Source organism: Primulina eburnea, chromosome 12 (assembly GCF_022965805.1).
Source record: "Primulina eburnea isolate SZY01 chromosome 12, ASM2296580v1, whole genome shotgun sequence".
In the NCBI taxonomy this organism is placed as follows: Eukaryota; Viridiplantae; Streptophyta; class Magnoliopsida; order Lamiales; family Gesneriaceae; genus Primulina; species Primulina eburnea.
Window position 1 is genome coordinate 24,015,762 of NC_133112.1, and position 20,372 is coordinate 24,036,133.

Genomic DNA, 20,372 nt, shown 5'->3' on the forward strand with positions numbered 1-20,372 from the left:
GCTCTTGAGCTGCCGCCCCCGCGGTGTTGCATGCGAAGTGCCACCTTTGAATTTCGTCTTGACACATGGCACATATATATATATATAGAAATCTGCTGAGTCTTCATTTTTCAGATCTCCATAGCAAGAACCGAGAGCTCCCAAGAAATCCTTCAAACTTCTTTCAAGTTGTGATTTAGATTGTGCAAGATTTAGAGATCCGATTTTAATTCCGAGGTAAGATTTGTGTTTCTTGCATTGACGGCTACAAAGTGACGTAAGTTTTATACATTTTCAGCATGGTTCGAAACATAGGTGTTGGAGAATTTATGATTTTGTTGAAGATATGTGTTCTTGATAGTATGAGCTTGATATATTCACTACCGAATCGAATTATGGATGTCATATGCTATGGGTTCGATTTTCCAGCATTGCATGGATCGAGTATATGCAGATTTCAGAATATATATGGATGTGTTGATGGGATTAGGAATGAATTATGATTGTGTATCATTGTTTGAGTTGATCGGTATCACGAGACTACGACGTTATGCCGTTCAACTGTATTGAAATCAAGTATTGTTTGTATATGAGTTGGTTGTGTTCTATATTGATAGAAGGTGCATCTATATTGCCATTTCAGATTGGTAGTGGTTATTGTGAACTCAAGACTTCGACTACGACACAGACAGTGCGACAAGAAAGGTATAATTCATGTGGTCACGGGATTGCACAACTCGATTCAGATTTGATACGAGTTTCCCCTAAATCACATACTAGATTGTTATTACATTGATTATGTAATGTTTCGTTTATTGATTTATATTCGAGTCTTGAGATAGGAGAGATTGGCAGACTTGCCAAAACTAGACGTTTCGGTGTATCGACGCATAGGAGCAGATTTGCTATATGTGTAGACTCTCGATACAGAGTTGACCGAAGTCTAGGAATAAGACGTACCGTTGCCCCGAGTGGTTGGGTAGGTAACAGACCATCTTATTCACACCGGGATCCCTAGATTAGAAAAGAGTCGAGTCAAGATTTGAATGTTGAATACAGATTTGTATTCTTCTACATGTTTAGATTTATATTCATGTTATTTGATACATATGCTATGCTCTTGTACATGATTATTACATTGCATGCATCCATGTTTTATACTGGGATATGTTCTCACCGGAGTTTTCCGGCTGTTGTCGTGTTTGTATGTGTGCATGGCAACAGGTGGGGCAGGATCGGGGTCACGAGCTAGATGAGAGATGATGATAGCGTGGAGATCTCGGGCATTGCAGATTACTAGTGTTTTCTTATGAAACTTGTACTACTTATGTTTGTAGTTGTCATTTGAACACTAGTGTATGTTTGTATGAACAGACTTGTATGTACATTACGTTGTTTAATTTCTATCGAGATATGTTATGCTTTAGTTAATACATTTGAATTACAGTTAAAAGCAAAATTTTGACCCACATTTTCGAACAAAGATCCAATTAAATCCCAAAAGAATTGAGTTAGAGCCCGGGTCCCCACACATAAAGTCTTCCAAAAGTAACTCGAGAATTTAACATTGCGACCAGAAACAATAGTCCTAGGCATGCCATGCAACCTAACGACTTCTCTAAAGAACAAATCCGCAATGTTTGAAGCATCATCGGTTTTATGACAAGCTATAAAATGTGCCATCTTAGAGAATCTATCCACAACAACAAAAATAGAATCCCTCCCCTTCTTAGGTCTAGGCCACCCCAAAATAAAGTCCATAGAAATGTCAATCTAAGTTCTGTTTAAGAATAGCACGCAAAAATGTTCCCAAAGTTCTATTGACAACTTCAATTTGTCCATCCGTTTGAAAATGACAAGTAGTAGAAAACAACAATTTTGTGCCAAGTTTAGCCCATAAAGTCTTCCAAAAGTAACTCAAGAATTTAACATCGCGACCAGAAACAATAGTTCTAGGCATGCCATGCAACCTAACAACTTCTCTAAAGAACAAATCCGCAACGTTTGAAGCATCAACGGTTTTATGACAAGCTATAAAATGTGCCATCTTAGAGAATCTATCCACAACAACAAAAATAGAATCCCTCCCCTTCTTAGTCCTAGGCAACCCCAAAATAAAGTCCATAGAAATGTCAATCCAAGTTCTTTTTAAGAATAGCACGCAAAAGTGTTCCCAAAGTTCTATTGACAATGTGACACCCTGACCCGTAACGATAAAAATACGCAGCGGAAATAAATTTTTGTTTAAAATATGAAAGGAGTTTCAAAATACATTTCATAAAATGTTTACAAAATAAATACATGATCATTCAAATGATATACAAAATACAAAACAATCATTCTTATGATCATGTCCCAAAATATTTGCAAAATAATCTTCCTTCCAACGGTGTATGCATATGACCCCTATCCACAGTCAACGTCCCGGGCCTCCACTCTGATCTGCATCACATGAAAATAACTGAAATGAGAATAAATCTCAGCAAGTGGAACTCTACATAGCAATGATACATAGTATACTCTGTAAAACATGACTTTGAAATCATAAATACCATCAACTCTGAAACATGAATACTGTAGCAATAACTGTAGCAATAGCAATAGCTGTGGGGACCCGGACGCTAATCATCTTCGTTAATCGTGATTGGGACAAATTAATCTATTATAATGAACAGGGTCTAAATTTTTTTTTTTTAAAATGCGGAAGGTAATGGAATCAAACTCCTATACATATCAGTATAAAAGTATAAATCTGATAAAATATACAATCATACATACTCAGGTTCAACAACTGCTATCAAGTGTTCAAACCCTAGCTCTAGTCCAAGTCCGGTATCACCACTCTAATCTCAGTCTGTCTTCATCTCTGTGACCCTGTACCTGTCCCACCTGTTGTCATGCACACATACAAACAAGACAACAGCCGGATAACTCCGGTGAGATATAAATATCCCAGTATAAACAATGTATTAAATGCAATCATATAAAACATATATAAAAGCATAAACAAACATCGAAGCATGTATCTAATCTGACTACATGAATCAATGACTCGTGATATAATCTTATCTTATCTCAAATCTAGGGATCCCAATCTAAATTAGACTTTGGTATTCTGTATCGAGTGTCTGAGATAGACGTCGATCTACATCTAAGGCTCTTCGATACACCGTAAGTCTAGAGTCTTATCGGTTCTGAGAAAGACTCGGCGGTTCTGCCCTAACTAGGCTGATCTGCCCTAGACTCGGACTCTGACTTTGTTCTAAGTCAATACATTAACATATCAGTCTGATAATCTGCAAATATCAATGCAATAAAGTAAAGTATGTGATTTAGGGAAACTCAAGTCAAACCTAACTCGAGTTGTGCAATCCCGAATCAACATTTATTTATACCTTTCTTGTTGTCGCTCTGATACAGTCGAAGTCTTGGTTCAAAGTCTGTCACTATTCAATCTGGCAATGACAATATCAATATTCTGTATCAATAATCTAATCAAATCACAACATTTCTGTTCTATCAATTTCTGACAGTATAACAGTACAATCTTGCGATACTGATAATACTATATCAGTCTATATCAATTCCAAACGTTTACAATCAACCACCATCCAAATCTGATGTCAACTCTAGTCAATTTCATTCTGAAATTCATAACAATTCCATATTCAGTCCGTTTCTTAATCTGACTTCAATTCTACGCTGTCTAACATGTCAAGAACCACATATATGACGTGTATTCATTTCTAACAACATCATAATTTCAAAACATGTCAAAACGTAGTAAAACTTACGTCCAGTTGAAGCCTGCGTTGCTAGGAACACAACACCGAAGTCGGATTTAAAATCTAACGGACGGATTGAAATATAAAGGCGTAAGGATTTTCACTCTTTTTCCCAAACCCTTTTCTCGGTTATATTCTGAAGCTTCTGAAGAATTTCGTTTGATACGTATATATATATATATTGCATGCAACCATAAGATACGTGGCATGATTTCAAAACGTGGCCTCTTCCTTTTCAAAACACGTCTCTCGCTCGGGCGGACATAAATTTCCGCCCGGGCGAGCAACTCTCGGCCCTTCTGCGCGATTCAGTCTCGCTCGGGCGGACAAAAACTTCCGCCCGGGCGAGACACTTTCGGCCCTCTTGCACTAGGAACTCGCGCTCGGGCGGTTAAAAACTTCCGCCCGGGCGCGCCATCTTCGCCCAACAATTTAGTCTTCTCAAATTAATCTCAAAATGGTCCGGGTTATAATCGTGTCCACTAATAATCAATAATCTCAGATTAACATGATATAAAATCTTGGGCATTACATTTCTCCCCCCCTAAGATACGATTTCGTCCTCGAAATCACAGGCATTTCATTCGTATCACTAAGGAGTATATATACAAGAATGTATAAGAAATTTATATCATCTAAACAACTCTGGGAATTCTTGTCTCATATCTGATTCAGTCTCCCAAGTTGCTTCTTCAACACCATGACGAGTCCATTGAACTTTTACAAGTGGAATAGTCTTCGTTCTGAGCTGTTTTTCTTTACGATCGATAATCTGAATCGGTTTTTCAATATAGCTCAACGTTTCATCTATTTCGGCCTCGTCTGGTTGAATAGCATGTGAAGCATCAGGAAGATACTTCCTTAGTAACGATACATGAAAGACATCATGTATTCCTGATAATGAAGGCGGTAAAGCTAGTCGATAGGCACGATCTCCTAGCTTCTCGAGAATCTCATAAGGCCCAATATATCGTGGAGATAATTTTCCTTTCTTGCCAAATCTGACAACTCCTCTGAAAGGTGAAATCTTTAAGAATACTCTATCTCCAACCTCAAATACCAATGGTCTACGTCGCACATTGGCATACTTGGCCTTTCTGTCTTGTGCTGCCTTCATCTTCTTTTGAATTAGCTTCACTTTTTCGGTCATATCTCTGATCATATCTGGTCCAATCTCAGGAACTTCAGAGATATCATCCCAATAAAGAGGGGATCTACACTTCTTTCCGTACAACGCTTCAAATGGTGCCATCTCAATGCTCGTCTGATACCTGTTGTTGAACGAAAACTCACAAAAAAGCAATGCATCTTGCCAAGTAGTGCTAAAATCTAGCACCACCGCTCTCAGCATATCTTCCAGTGTCTGGATAGTCCGCTCTGACTGCCCGTCGGTCTGTGGATGATATGCGGTACTCAGATGTAACTTCGTACCGAGAGCCTGCTGCAAACTCTGCCAGAAGTGCGAAGTAAATCGAGGATCGCGATCTGATACAATCGACTTCGGCACTCCATGCAATCTGACCACTTCTCTGACATAGATCTCTGCCATCTGGTCAAATCTGTACGTCATCTTGTACGGCATAAAACATGCGGATTTGGTCAATCTGTCAATTACGACCCAAATCGCATCACAACCTTTGGAGGAACGCGGCAATAGCGTCGCAAAGTCCATGGAAATGTGATCCCATTTCCATTCAGGAATGGACAAGCTCTGTAATAAACCTCCTGGTTTCTTTCTTTCTGCCTTTACCTGCTGGCAATTCAGACATTTGGAAACAAATTCGGCAATGTCAGTCTTCATTTGTTTCCACCAGAACTGTCTTTTTAAATCGTTATACATCTTTCTGCCACCAGGATGACTACTAAATCGACTGTTGTGCGCTTCTGACAATATCCGTCGTCTCAAATCTGAAACATTTGGCACAACTAGACGATTATTGACATACAAGACGTTATCACGTACCTGATACTCTGATCGATGTCCTGCTCTGACCATCGATACTGATTTCTGTATATTCTGATCCACTTTCTGAGCTGCCTTTACCTTCAGTATCAGCTCGGGTTCTACTTGCACCGTATAAAGTCTTAACGGTCTATAATCTGTTTCAAATTCTAATCCAGACAAACAGCAGTCCTCTATTAAATTTGAAACACCAATCGTCGACAAGGATAAAGAACATACCTTTCGACTTAGTGCATCAGCTGCTGCATTAGATTTCCCTGGATAGTATTTGATTTCACAATCAAAATCTTTAAGCAAATCTAGCCATCTTCGCTGTCTCATATTCAATTCAGATTGTGAAAACAGATATTTCAAACTCTTATGATCAGAATATATCTCAAACTTTTCACCTTAAAGGTAGTGTCGCCATATCTTTAATGCAAAGACAATGGCTGCCAATTCTAAATCGTGAATTGGATAACGAGTCTCATGTGGTTTAAGCTGTCTTGAGGCATAGGCAATAACATGCCCTCGTTGCATCAGCACACATCCCAACCCTCGGTGAGAAGCGTCGCAATAAACCACAAAATCACCAGTACCGGAGGGAATAGTCAACACCGGTGCACTGATCAATCTCTTCTTCAATTCCAGAAAACTGGTCTCACATTCTTCAGACCAAACAAATGGAGCATTCTTCTGAGTTAGTTGAGTAATTGGTTTAGCTATGCTCGAGAAATCTTTAATGAAACGACGGTAGTATCCTGCTAAACCCATAAAACTGCGAATTTCAGGTACTGACGTCGGTCTTGGCCAAGAAATCACGGCTTCTACTTTACTGGGATCAACTGATATACCATCTCCTGATATAATATGACCCAGAAATACTACCTGTTTTAGCCAAAACTCACATTTCGACAGTTTAGCATATAATTTCTCAGTTTTTAAAATTCGCAATATAGTTCTTAGATGCTCAGCATGCTCACTCATATTCTTTGAATAAATCAAAATATCATCGATGAAAATAATCACAAAATCATCGAGATATTTCTGGAATATACGATTCATCAATCCCATGAATACAGCAGGAGCATTCGTCAGACCAAATGGCATGACAATAAATTCATAGTGTCCATACCTGGTTCTGAATGTTGTCTTTGAGATATCAGAATCTCTGACTCTCAGCTGATGATATCCCGATCTCAAATCGATCTTGGAATATACGGAAGAACCCTGCAACTGATTGAATAAATCATCTATACGAGGCAAAGGATATTTATTCTTTATCGTTGCCTTATTCAGTTGCCGATAGTCGATGCAGAGTCTCATCGAACCGTCTTTCTTTCTTACAAATAATACTGGCGCACCCCAAGGAGACACACTGGGTCTAATGTACCCCTTGGCCAGTAAATCTTCCAGCTGATCTTTTAATTCTTTCAATTCAACTGGTGCCATTCTGTACGGAGCTCTAGAAATCGGTACTGTACTTGGCATCAGTTCAATGCTGAAGTCTATCTCTCTAACTGGAGGTAATCCAGGGATCTCATCTGGGAAGACGTCAGCAAACTCACGTACCACTGGCAGATCTGCCAATGCTGGACTCGACTTCAGTAAATCTACTGAATATACAAGGAATCCTTCTGCTCCTTTCTGTAACAATCGAGTCATAGATAATACGGATACTAAAGGAATTCTCGATCTAGAACCCTTACCGTAAAATTTCCACTCTTCAGCCATATTTGGTCTGAATCTCACTATCTTGTGGAAACAATCAACTATCGCTCTGTACTTGGTTAGCATATCAACACCGATAATACAATCAAAATCTGACAACCCAAGTACAATGCAATCTAACTCAATCTTATGCCCGTCATACTGTAGTACACAACGCTTAACAGAATTTACGGATATCAACCCTATCCCCAAAGGCGAAGATACAGATACTACAGTAGCTAAAGACTCTACAGGCAATGCATGACTCAATGCAAATCGTTCAGAAATAAATGTGTGTGAAGCACCGGTATCAATTAATACGTAAGCAGGATAACCACATAAAGAACAGTTACCTGCCACAACGTCATCTGGTGCTTCCTGGGCCTGCTCCTCTGTCAAAGCGAAGACTCTTGCCTGCTGTCTCGGAGGCTGCCCAACTGTCTGGCTTCCTCCTGGCCTCTGCTGTGACTGAGTTGGCGCTGGCTGGAATGTATGAACAGCAGCTGATCGTCTCTCAGTCTGTGCTGCTGATCCTGATGACTCGGCCCCCTGCGATCTTTGGGCACCTCTCTATGGACATACTTTAGCAAAGTGTCCCGGCTGTTTACAGAAGTTGCAACTACCAGTCACTCCCTGGCATTGCTCAGTTGCATGTCTTCCTCCGCAAGTCTTGCAATAAATTCCAGTGTAACTCTGGCTCAGTCTGGAACCACCGGAGCTGGAAGAACTACTCCCCGATTTCTTGAATTGCTTTCCCCTGGCTTTCAAAACTTCTTTCTTTCCTCCACTACTGCTACCACTCTCAAATCTGGGAGGTGGTTGCTGTGGTCTCGGTGCTGGAGGCACGAATGAAGCCCCTTTTTGTCTCATCAGACCGGCTTCTGCTCCCTTAGCTCTGTTCAGGGCATCAGTAAAATTATCCGGTCGCCCTGTGTTCACCAATGTGAAAATGTCGGGGTTCAAGCCATTGATGAACTGGTCAGCAGTAGCTTCTTCGCTGTCAGCCACATGTGGAGCAAATTTCAGCAAGGAGGAGAACTTTGACACGTACTCTTCTATGTTCATCGGTCCTTGCTTTAGATTGGCAAATTCCGCCCCCTTATCCTTCCGGTACGACACTGGAAAGAATCGTTGATAAAATTCAGTTCTAAATATATTCCAGGTAATATTCGTACCTCTATGCTCCATGGCTCTCTTCCTCGTAATCCACCAGTCCTTGGCCACATCGTGCAGCTGGTGTCCGATCAATTTCACTCTCTTCTCATCTGTATACTCCAAGGATTCGAACAACATCTCTATATCATCGAGCCAACTCTCGCATTCCACAGCGTTCTCTGTGCCTTTCAAGGTCGGCGGATGAAAGGACTGAAATCGTTTCAATAACGTTTCCATTGGAGTTGGTGTGACATCCATTGGAGTATTTGATGTACTTCCCTGTTCTGGTACTCGTCTCGGAGGCATAACTAATAATCAAATAGATTAGTAACAAGTACAACAATTCTGTTTCAATCCTTCTCTGATCATCTTACTGCTGATCTAGAATCAGTACTGATCCAATTTCAATAAAACATATTACTATATCAATCAGATAAACAAGTAACATGTAATAAAGCAGGAAGACATGCTAGCATTCAAAAGCAGGAAAGAAAACCTCAGTCTACCCCGCTCACTAGCCTCTTCTATCTCAATCTAAAGGATCTATCGCTCTGATACCACCTGTTGTGGGGACCTGGACGCTAATCATCTTCGTTAATCGTGATTGGGACAAATTAATCAATTATAATGAACAGGGTCTAAAATTTTTTTTTTTAAATGCGGAAGGTAATGGAATCAAACTCCTATAAATATCAGTATAAAAGTATAAATCTGATAAAATATACAATCATACATACTCAGGTTCAACAACTACTATCAAGTGTTCAAACCCTAGCTCTAGTCCAAGTCCGGTGTCACCACTCTAATCTCAGTCTGTCTTCATCTCTGTGACCCTGTACCTGTCCCACCTGTTGTCATGCACACATACAAACAAGACAACAGCCGGATAACTCCGGTGAGATATAAATATCCCAGTATAAACAATGTATTAAATGCAATCATATAAAACATATATAAAAGCATAAACAAACATCGAAGCATGTATCTAATCTGACTACATGAATCAATGACTCGTGATCTAATCTTATCTTATCTCAAATCTAGGGATCCCAATCTAAATTAGACTTTGGTATTCTGTATCGAGTGTCTGAGATAGACGTCGATCTACATCTAAGGCTCTTCGATACACCGTAAGTCTAGAGTCTTATCGGTTCTGAGAAAGACTCGGCGGTTCTGCCCTAACTAGGTTGATCTGCCCTAGACTCGGACTCTGACTTTGTTCTAAGTCAATACATTAACATATCAGTCTGATAATCTGCAAATATCAATGCAATAAAGTAAAGTATGTGATTTAGGGAAACTCAAGTCAAACCTAACTCGAGTTGTGCAATCCCGAATCAACATTTATTTATACCTTTCTTGTTGTCGCTCTGATACAGTCGAAGTCTTGATTCAAAGTCTGTCAATGTTCATTCTGGCAATGACAATATCAATATTCTGTATCAATAATCTAATCAAATCACAACATTTCTGTTCTATCAAATTCTGACAGTATAACAGTACAATCTTGCGATACTGATAATACTATATCAGTCTATATCAATTCCAAACGTTTACAATCAACCACCATCCAAATCTGATGTCAACTCTAGTCAATTTCATTCTGAAATTCATAACAATTCCATATTCAGTCCGTTTCTTAATCTGACTTCAATTCTACGCTGTCTAACATGTCAAGAACCACATATATGACGTGTATTAATTTCTAACAACATCATAATTTCAAAACATGTCAAAACATAGTAAAACTTACGTCCAGTTGAAGCCTGCGTTGCTAGGAACACAACACTGAAGTCGGATTTAAAATCTAACGGACGGATTGAAATATAAAGGCGTAAGGATTTTCACTCTTTTTCCCAAACCCTTTTCTCGGTTATATTCTGAAGCTTCTGAAGAATTTCGTTTGATACGTATATATATATATTGCATGCAACCATAAGTAACGTGGCATGATTTCAAAACGTGGCCTCTTCCTTTTCAAAACACGTCTCTCGCTCGGGCGGACATAAATTTCCGCCCGGGCGAGCAACTCTCGGCCCTTCTGCGCGATTCAGTCTCGCTCGGGCGGACAAAAACTTCCGCCCGGGCGAGACACTTTCGGCCCTCTTGCACTAGGCACTCGCGCTCGGGCGGTTAAAAACTTCCGCCCGGGCGCGCCATCTTCGCCCAACAATTTAGTCTTCTCAAATTAATCTCAAAATGGTCCGGGTTATAATCGTGTCCACTAATAATGAATAATCTCAGATTAACATGATATAAAATCTTGGGCATTACAATAGCAATAGATAGCAATACGATGGTATTTCTCTTTTCTCTGGTTGGATTGATATCAATAGTATCTCTGTCTGTGGTTGCAAATATCCCATCGATATAAATCGATAACTGTGAGGGATAAAAGCCTATGGTCGTTGATCAACTAATTGCATGCAATGCTCTGACTATGATTAATCAATCCAATAAAACATTTGAACTCTGAATAGCATTTAAAGTCGTCGTTTCGCAATCTCTATCTTTGTATTCCCTTTTTAAAAATAGTGAGACATACAATGCCTCCAATAGATAATCAATGAAATCAATACATAACAATGGATCAATGGAAGGGAATAACACTTTGAAACCTTTAAAACACAATACATATATCATCATGTGAGCAAAAGGATGAAATTCCACTTACAAACCAATAGAACACCTCCAAACTATACTCTTGGTACACCACCTACAACAATAATCCATAAATGACACCAATATCAACTCTATATCCAAAAATACAAGTCAAACAATCCATTAAACCAACAATAACATCACCCTATAACATCTCATGTGACACCTCTGACCCGTTTTAATAAAATAACAGCGGAATTTAAAATTTTCTTTAAAATGGAAGAAGGATTCAAAATACATTTCATAAATATTCAAAAGTATACACATGATCAATAAAATGATACAACAAAAAGCAAAATATCATTCTTGTGATCATGTCAAAATGCTCGCAAAATAACTTCTTCCTTCCATCTTTGGTATGCATATGACTACGGCCCACAATCAACGTCCCGGCCCGTCGCTCTTATCTGCATCACATGAAAATAACTTAAATGAGTATAAAACTCAGCAAGTGGAACTCTTACATAGCAATGATACATATCATACTCTGAAAACGTGACTTTAAAAACATAAATACCATCAACTCTGAAATAAATATCATATCAATAGCATAACAATGAGATGGTATTTCTCTTTACTATGGTGGATTGATATCAATAGTAACTCTGTCAGTGGTGCTCGTATCCCATCGATATAAATCGACAACTCTGAGGGATATAAGCCTATGGTCGTTGATCAACTAATTGCATGCAATCTCTGACTATGTATCTATCAATCCATAAAACATTTGAACTCTCTCTTTGACATTTCATCAAACACTTTGAAAGCATTAATCTCTTGTATTCCCTTTTCAACAATTGAGACATAAAATGCCTCCAATATATATATATCAAATGTAACAATACATAATCATGAAGCAAATGAAGGGAATAACACATTAAAACCTTTGAAACACAATACATATAACATCATGTGAGCACAAAGGGTGAAATTCCACTTACAACACTTGGAAACCTTGATTCTATACCCTTGGTTGAATTCCTACAACAATTAACCAAGTATTGCACCATCAACATCTCAATAATCCAACAACAATACCAATAAATCCATAAATCCAACACAATCAACAAACCCATATCATCTCCAACACCAAAAGCTTACCTTAGCTTCCTAGCACCAAGTAAAACCTTGATCTCTCAACAATCAACCACAAGATGCAAGAATCAAAGGAAGGAAATGAAGAAATGAAGGAACCCTAGCCTTCCTTGGAGAGAAAAATCGAGCATGAGGAGTAGAAATGAGAGAAATGAGTGTCCCAATCGGTTATAAAGGCTAAAATCACCCAAAACACGCTTTTGTACTGTGCTGATCGCTAGGGCGGACATATTTGTCCGCTAGGGCGAGGAACTCACGGCCAAAAACCATTTTTCCCGAACGAGACTCGCTAGGGCGAGCAAAAATGCCCGCTAGGGCGAGTGCTCTGCGCACAAGCACTGCAAAGATTGCTTCAGAAACGCCTCTTCCCTTCCGAATTAGAAAAGGTTGTAAACTACAAAGTTGTAGTTCTATGTCTTGTCCGGACTCCCTCAAAATTTCAGATCATTTGGACTTCTGAGTAAAAAGTTATGCCCATTCTCCCAACATGTGTCAGTGGAGGAACGTCGAAACACACGACACACTTCGGGACACTTTTGGCTTACCTTCCACAATGATTTGAACAAAACTCAAAATAAGAAATTATAGCATTATGTCTTATCTAACCACTCCAATTGGCCTCACCTCATTTGGATCAATATACCATTTATCATGAATTTAATCGTAACGACGCTACAATCGAACTACACAACATCTATCACCAACTATACTATAAGTCATAAATCGAAACTCTTAACATCCAAACTATACCTAAACTTGACTAAGTAGTCAATAAACTTATGAAAACTTAAACCGTACCGTACACCAAGCTCGGCTATTACAATCTCCCCTCCTTAGAGGAATTTCGTCCTCGAAATTGACGTCACTGCACGAACAACTCAGGATATCTCTCTCTCATCTCATCCTCCGGTTCCCACGTAGCCTCTTCGATCAAATGGTTCCTCCAAAGAACTTTAACGATGCCGATCTCTTTGTTCCTCAAAACTCTAACTGTGCGATCCAGAATCTGAACCGGAATCTCTTGGTACGTCAAATTCGGCGTCAAGTCCAATGGCTCGTGGCGAAGAACATGGGAAGGATTCGCAATATACTTCCTGAGCATCGATACGTGAAAAACATTATGGACTCTGTCAAGATCTGGCGGTAGGGCTAACCTGCAGGCTCGATCACCAACTCTGTCCAAGATCTCAAAAGGACCAATAAATCTTGGACTCAACTTGCCCTTCTTGCCAAATCGCATCACACCCTTGAGAGGTGCTATCTTTAGGAACACGTGATCGCCAACCTCAAACTGCAAAGGCCTACGACGAACATCCGCATAGCTCTTCTGTCTCGACTGCGCAGTTTTCATCCTCTCACGGATAACAGCAACAACATCGGCTGTCTGTTGGACCAACTCTGGACCCAACATCTTTCTCTCACCATTCTCTTCCCAATACAAGGGAGATCTACACTTCCTGCCATAGAGTGCTTCATACGGTGCCATCCCAATCGACGCCTGGTAGCTATTGTTGTACCTGAACTCCACAAGTGGCAATTTAGCATCCCAGCTACCAGAATAATCAATAGTACAAGCTCTGAGCATATCCTCAAGAATCTGAATGACTCTCTCTGACTGACCGTCGCTCTGAGGGTGATAAGCTGTACTGAAAGCTAACCGTGAACCCATAGCTCTATGAAAACTCTTCCAAAACTCTGAGGTAAATCTAGGGTCACGATCAGACACAATCGACACAGGGACACCGTGAAGTATAACAATTTCTGCTATGTAATCCTCGGCATACTGGTTCATGGAGTACGTCGTCTTGACTGGGAGAAAATGCGCTGACTTGGTCAACCGATCAACAATAACCCAAATGGAGTTATAACCTTTTTGCGTCCTGGGAAGACCAGTCACGAAATCCATCGTAATATGCTCCCACTTCCACTGAGGAATTGGCAAAGATAGCAATGTCCCAGCGGGCCTCTGATGCTCAATCTTCACCTGCTGACAAGTTAGGCACTGAGAAATGAACATAGCAATATCTTTCTTCATACCTGGCCACCAGTAAAGTCGACGAAGATCCTGATACATCTTGGTGCTGCCTGGATGTATCGAATATGGCGCGGTATGGGCCTCTGCCAAGACGTCTCGCCGAATATCATCGCCAATAGGAACGCAAATACGGCCTCTAAAAGTCACCAAACCGTCTCCATTCATCGCAAACTCTGAGTTACCCCTCTCCTCAGCTCTAGCTCTCAACTCTAACAACTGCAAATCAGTAGCCTGCTCTCTACGGATCCTGTCCGTCAAAGTAGCCCGAATGACCAACGCTGAAAAGCGGGCAATGGTTCCCGGAATCACCATAGAAATCTCCTCTCGCTGCAAATCCATAAAGAACGGCTTCTGAATCAAAGAACTCAAGGAAGCACTCGACTTACGACTCAAAGCATCAGCGACTACATTCGCCTTCCCTGGGTGGTAACTGATAGTCACATCATAATCTTTGACAAGCTCTAACCACCTCCTCTGCCGCATGTTGAGCTCTTTCTGGGAAAACAGATACTTCAAACTCTTGTGGTCTGTGAAGATCTCACACTTTTCGCCATACAAATAATGTCTCCAAATCTTCAAGGCAAAAACCACAGCTGCTAGCTCCAAATCATGAGTCGGATAATTCTTCTCATAGTCTTTCTACTGGCGAGAAGCATAGGCAATAACCTTACCTCGCTGCATCAACACTGCACCGAGACCCTTCTTAGACGCGTCGGTATAGACAACAAAATCCTCTGAACCACTGGGTAGAGAAAGAATAGGAGATGTCGTCAGCCTGTCCTTCAACTCTTGGAATGCACTCTGGCAATCAATGGACCACACGAACTTCACAGTCTTCCTCGTCAAATTGGTCAATGGCAAGGCAATCTTGGAGAAATCTGAAATGAAACGACGATAATAGCCTGCCAAACCAAGGAAACTGCGTACCTCAGAAACAGTAGTAGGAATAGGCCACTTCTGAACTGCCTCTATCTTCAACGGATCTACAGCAATACCATCTTTCGAAACGACATGGCCTAGAAAAGAAATATGCTCCAACCAGAACTCACACTTCTTCAACTTGGCAAACAACCTCTTCTCTCTCAACAATCGGATAACAACTCTGAGATGCTCTGCATGAAGCTCTCTGGTCTTGGAATAGATCAAGATGTCGTCGATGAAGACAATGACAAAGCTATCCAGATAGGGCTTGAACACACGATTCATCAAGTCCATGAAGACTGAAGGAGCATTGGTCAGACCAAAAGACATCACAAGAAACTCATAGTGACCATACCTGGTCCGGAACGCTGTCTTAGGGACATCAGACTCCCTAACCTTCAACTGATAATAGCCAGACCGAAGGTCAATCTTCGAAAATACAGTGGCACCATGAAATTGGTCAAATAGATCATCAATCCGTGGCAACGGATACTTGTTCTTGACAGTCACTTTGTTGAGCTCTCTATAGTCGATACACAGCCGCAAAGATCCATCCTTCTTCTTGACAAACAGAACCGGAGCTCCCCAAGGCGAAGAACTCGGACGAATGAAACCCTTGTCTAAAAGATCCTGCAACTGCGTCTTCAACTCCTTCATCTCGGTAGGGGCCATTCGGTACGGAGCCTTAGAAATAGGAACCGTACCTGGAGCTAGATCAATCACAAACTCAACATCTCTGTCCGGCGGCAAACCCGGCACATCATCCTCAAACACATCAGCAAACTCCCTCACAACATCAATATCATCTATATTCAACTTAATCATTCTATCCACATCCACAATCGAAGCCAGAAATACATCACAACCTCTACACATCAACTTCTCAGCCTCAAGACAAGAAATAAAAGGAAGGACCAGCGAAGTACCTGCACTGGCGAGAACTCCTCCCTTATTGCTATCATCTTCCTTGGTCATCGTAAAGATGCGACCCTGCACCTTATCCTTGCTCGCTCCCCTTGGACAATCTTTAGCAATGTGGCCTGCCGTGCCACAACGATAACAAGAATGAGTGCCAAATCTGCACTCTCCTCGATGATGTCTGCTACACTTAGGACACAATGGCTTCGCGGGATCAACTGGAACTGGCGGTGGTCTAGGACTCGATTCCATCTTGCCCTTCCCTTTGAAACGATCCTTGCCTCTCTGATTCGAGCCCTGACCTCTCTGAACAATAGCTTGATGCCTCTCCTGCCTCTCTCTAGCGATATCCTTCTCGTCTTGCTCAGCCAACAACGCCTTTGACACGATCTCCTTGAAAGTCACAGCCTTGGACATGTTGATATCCCTCCGAATCTCCGCTCTAAGACCTCGAATAAAATGAGCACCTTTGTCCTTGTCGTTTGAAGCAATGTACGGAGCAAATAGACAACCTTCCTCGAACTTGAGAATGTACTCATCAACGTTCATGCCTCCCTGTCGAAGCTCCAAGAACTCGGTCACCTTCCTAGCTCGAAGTGCGTCGGGAAAGTACTTGTCATAGAACAGGTCTGTGAACTCTTGCCACTTCAAAGCTGAAACATCGACACCAACCTTAGTGGCATTCCACCAGATACATGCAGCCTTTACCAACATGAACACTGCACAGCTGATCCTGTCTTTATCTTCGTACTGGAGATGATCGAAGATCGCCTCAAGCGCCTTGACCCACTCGACAGCCACTAACGGATCTGTGCTACCTGCGAATTCCGGTGGATCCATTCTCTTGAAAGCAAAAAAGACGGCATCAGTGCCAACTGCCTGAGCTACCTGGCCTCTTACTTGGCCTCTACCCTGTCCTGTTCCTTGCAATCGAAGCAGCTGTTGAATCTGCTCGCTATGGACTTTGGCCTGCTCTTTAAGCAACTTGCCGAATTCGTCGACAACTCTCGAGGAAGAACTATCCTCACCCTCTGACGCCTTACGCTTAGGAGGCATACTCTACAATGTGCTCACAAAATGCAAATCAATAGATAACAAAGGATAGATGCAAAGAAAACATACCCGGACAGTTCAAAGTAGACGAAGTCATATGCATTGGTCCGAAGAACACCGCTCTGATACCACTCCAATTTGACACCTCTGACACGTTTTAATAAAATAACAGCGGAATTTAAAATTTTCTTTAAAATGGAAGAAGGATTCAAAATACATTTCATAAATATTCAAAAGTATACACATGATCAATAAAATGATACAACAAAAAGCAAAATATCATTCTTGTGATCATGTCAAAATGTTAGCAAAATAACTTCTTCCTTCCATCTTTGGTATGCATATGACTCCGGCCCACAATCAACGTCCCGGCCCGTCGCTCTTATCTGCATCACATGAAAATAACTGAAATGTGTATAAAACTCAGCAATTGGAACTCTTACATAGCAATGATACATATCATACTCTGAAAACGTGACTTTAAAAACATAAATACCATCAACTCTGAAATAAATATCATATCAATAGCATAACAATGAGATGGTATTTCTCTTTACTATGGTGGATTGATATCAATAGTAACTCTGTCTTTGGTGCTCGTATCCCATCGATATAAATCGACAACTCTGAGGGATATAAGCCTATGGTCGTTGATCAACTAATTGCATGCAATCTCTGACTATGTATCTATCAATCCATAAAACATTTGAACTCTCTCTTTGACATTTCATCAAACACTTTGAAAGCATTAATCTCTTGTATTCCCTTTTCAACAATTGAGACATAAAATGCCTCCAATATATATATCAAATGTAACAATACATAATCATGAAGCAAATGAAGGGAATAACACATTAAAACCTTTGAAACACAATACATATAACATCATGTGAGCAAAAAGGGTGAAATTCCACTTACAACACTTGGAAACCTTGATTCTATACCCTTGGTTGAATTCCTACAACAATAAACCAAGTATTGCACCATCAACATCTCAATAATCCAACAACAATACCAATAAATCCATAAATCCAACACAATCAACAAACCCATATCATCTCCAACACCAAAAGCTTACCTTAGCTTCCTAGCACCAAGTAAAACCTTGATCTCTCAACAATCAACCACAAGATGCAAGAATCAAAGGAAGGAAATGAAGAAATGAAGGAACCCTAGCCTTCCTTGGAGAGAAAAATCGAGCATGAGGAGTAGAAATGAGAGAAATGAGTGTCCCAATCGGTTATAAAGGCTAAAATCACCTAAAACACGCTTTTGTACTGTGCTGATCGCTAGGGCGGACATATTTGTCCGCTAGGGCGAGGAACTCACGGCCAAAAACCATTTTTCCCGAATGAGACTCGCTAGGGCGAGCAAAAATGCCCGCTAGGGCGAGTGCTCTGCGCACAAGCACTGCAAAGATCGCTTCAGAAACGCCTCTTCCCTTCCGAATTAGAAAAAGTTGTAAACTACAAAGTTGTAGATCTATGTCTTATCTTGACTCCCTCAAAATTTCAGATCATTTGGACTTCTGAGTAAAATGTTATGCCCATTCTCCCAACATGTGTCACTGGAGGAACGTCGAAACACACGACACACTTCGGGACACTTTTGGCTTACCTTCCACAATGATTTGAACAAAACTCAAAATAAGAAAGTTATAGCCTTATATCTTATCTAACCACTCCAATTGGCCTCACCTCATTTAGATCAATATACCATTTATCATGAATTTAATCGTAACGACGCTACAATCGAACTACACAACATCTATCACCAACTATACTATAAGTCATAAATCGAAACTCTTAACATCCAAACTATACCTAAACTTGACTAAGTAGTCAATAAACTTATGAAAACTTAAACCGTACCGTACACCAAGCTCGGCTATTACATCTCATATCCAAAACCATGATAGAATCGCACCAAAAACTTACCTAAGCTTCCCAACACCAAGGAGAACGTCGATCTCAAGTCGAATCGTCGAAAAGAAGCTTGGATTGAAGATAGGAAATGAAAGAAATGGTAGAAAACCCTTGGAACTAGAGAGGAAATCTCGAAAATGAAAAGAAGATAAGGTAGAAATGAAGTCAACTCAATCAAAAAGGTACTAAATATCTCGCCCATACTTACACCGCGGGTGCGGTCACACAAGCACCGCGGGTGCGCTAAGCTCACGGCATTCTAACAAAATTCCCATGCACGATGACCGCGGGTGCGGTGCTACAATTACCGCGGGTGCGGTCTCACCGCGGGTGCGGTGCAACACTGCCGCGGGTGCGGTGTCCTCACGGTAAAACCATCAAAATCCAACATAAATGACCGCGGGTGCGGTCCTTGCAAGGGTGCGGGTGCGGTACCACTTCGGCCAAGAACAAACCAAGGCAACTGAAAATCGAACCGAAACACTAAAACGAACAACCAACAACATCTAATACCTCAAGACAACAATAACCAATAATACTATGGCCCAAAACACAACTCTAAACATCAAAATCATAAAACCCAATAAACACAATAAAGCTTAAACCGTACCGTACACCGGGCTCGGCTATTACAATCTCCCCTCCTTAGAGGAATTTCGTCCGCGAAATTGACGTCACTGCACGAACAACTCAGGATACTTCTCTCTCATCTCATCCTCTGGTTCCCACGTAGCCTCTTCGATCAAATGGTTCCTCCAAAGAACTTTAACGATGCCGATCTCTTTGTTCCTCAATACTCTAACTGTGCGATCCAGAATCTGAATCGGAATGTAATGCCCGAGATTTAATCATTTTAATCAGACGTTGATTAATTGACGTAATGGAAGTCACAGGAACTCAAATGACGAAGCCGGGCGTTGGTTTATGTTAAGCCAAGATGTTGAATCGAACATCTCAAGATGTTAGGCCGAACATCTCAAGATGTTAGGCCGAACATCTCGCGCCCGAGCGGCAGAAAAGCACCGCCCGAGCGCGCAGGTATAATTTGTGAGGGCCGAAAGTTCTTCGCCCTAGCGAGCAACTTTTGACCCCCCGAGCGACAGGAGATGTTCAGCCGAGGATCTCGACCGAAACTGACTCGCCCTAGCGGTAGGTTTTGACCGCCCTAGCGAGCGACGTGTAAAATGAAGAAT

General features: G+C 41.0%; 2 long non-coding RNA genes across 2 annotated transcripts; both read right to left on the reverse strand.

The window, feature by feature from the left end:
* Window positions 1–2,355: 2,355 nt before the first annotated feature.
* LOC140807247 (uncharacterized) lies at window positions 2,356–12,464 on the reverse strand. The gene is made up of 3 exons (XR_012112649.1): window positions 12,334–12,464; window positions 12,174–12,213; window positions 2,356–2,421 (listed from the first exon to the last, which is right to left on the reverse strand). It is a non-coding gene; the product is annotated as an uncharacterized lncRNA (long non-coding RNA).
* A 5,095-nt stretch (window positions 12,465–17,559) lies between these two features.
* Window positions 17,560–18,463, reverse strand: LOC140806945 (uncharacterized). Its single transcript, XR_012112602.1, has 3 exons — window positions 18,333–18,463; window positions 18,173–18,212; window positions 17,560–17,640 (listed from the first exon to the last, which is right to left on the reverse strand). It is a non-coding gene; the product is annotated as an uncharacterized lncRNA (long non-coding RNA).
* Between the last annotated feature and the right edge of the window lie 1,909 nt (window positions 18,464–20,372).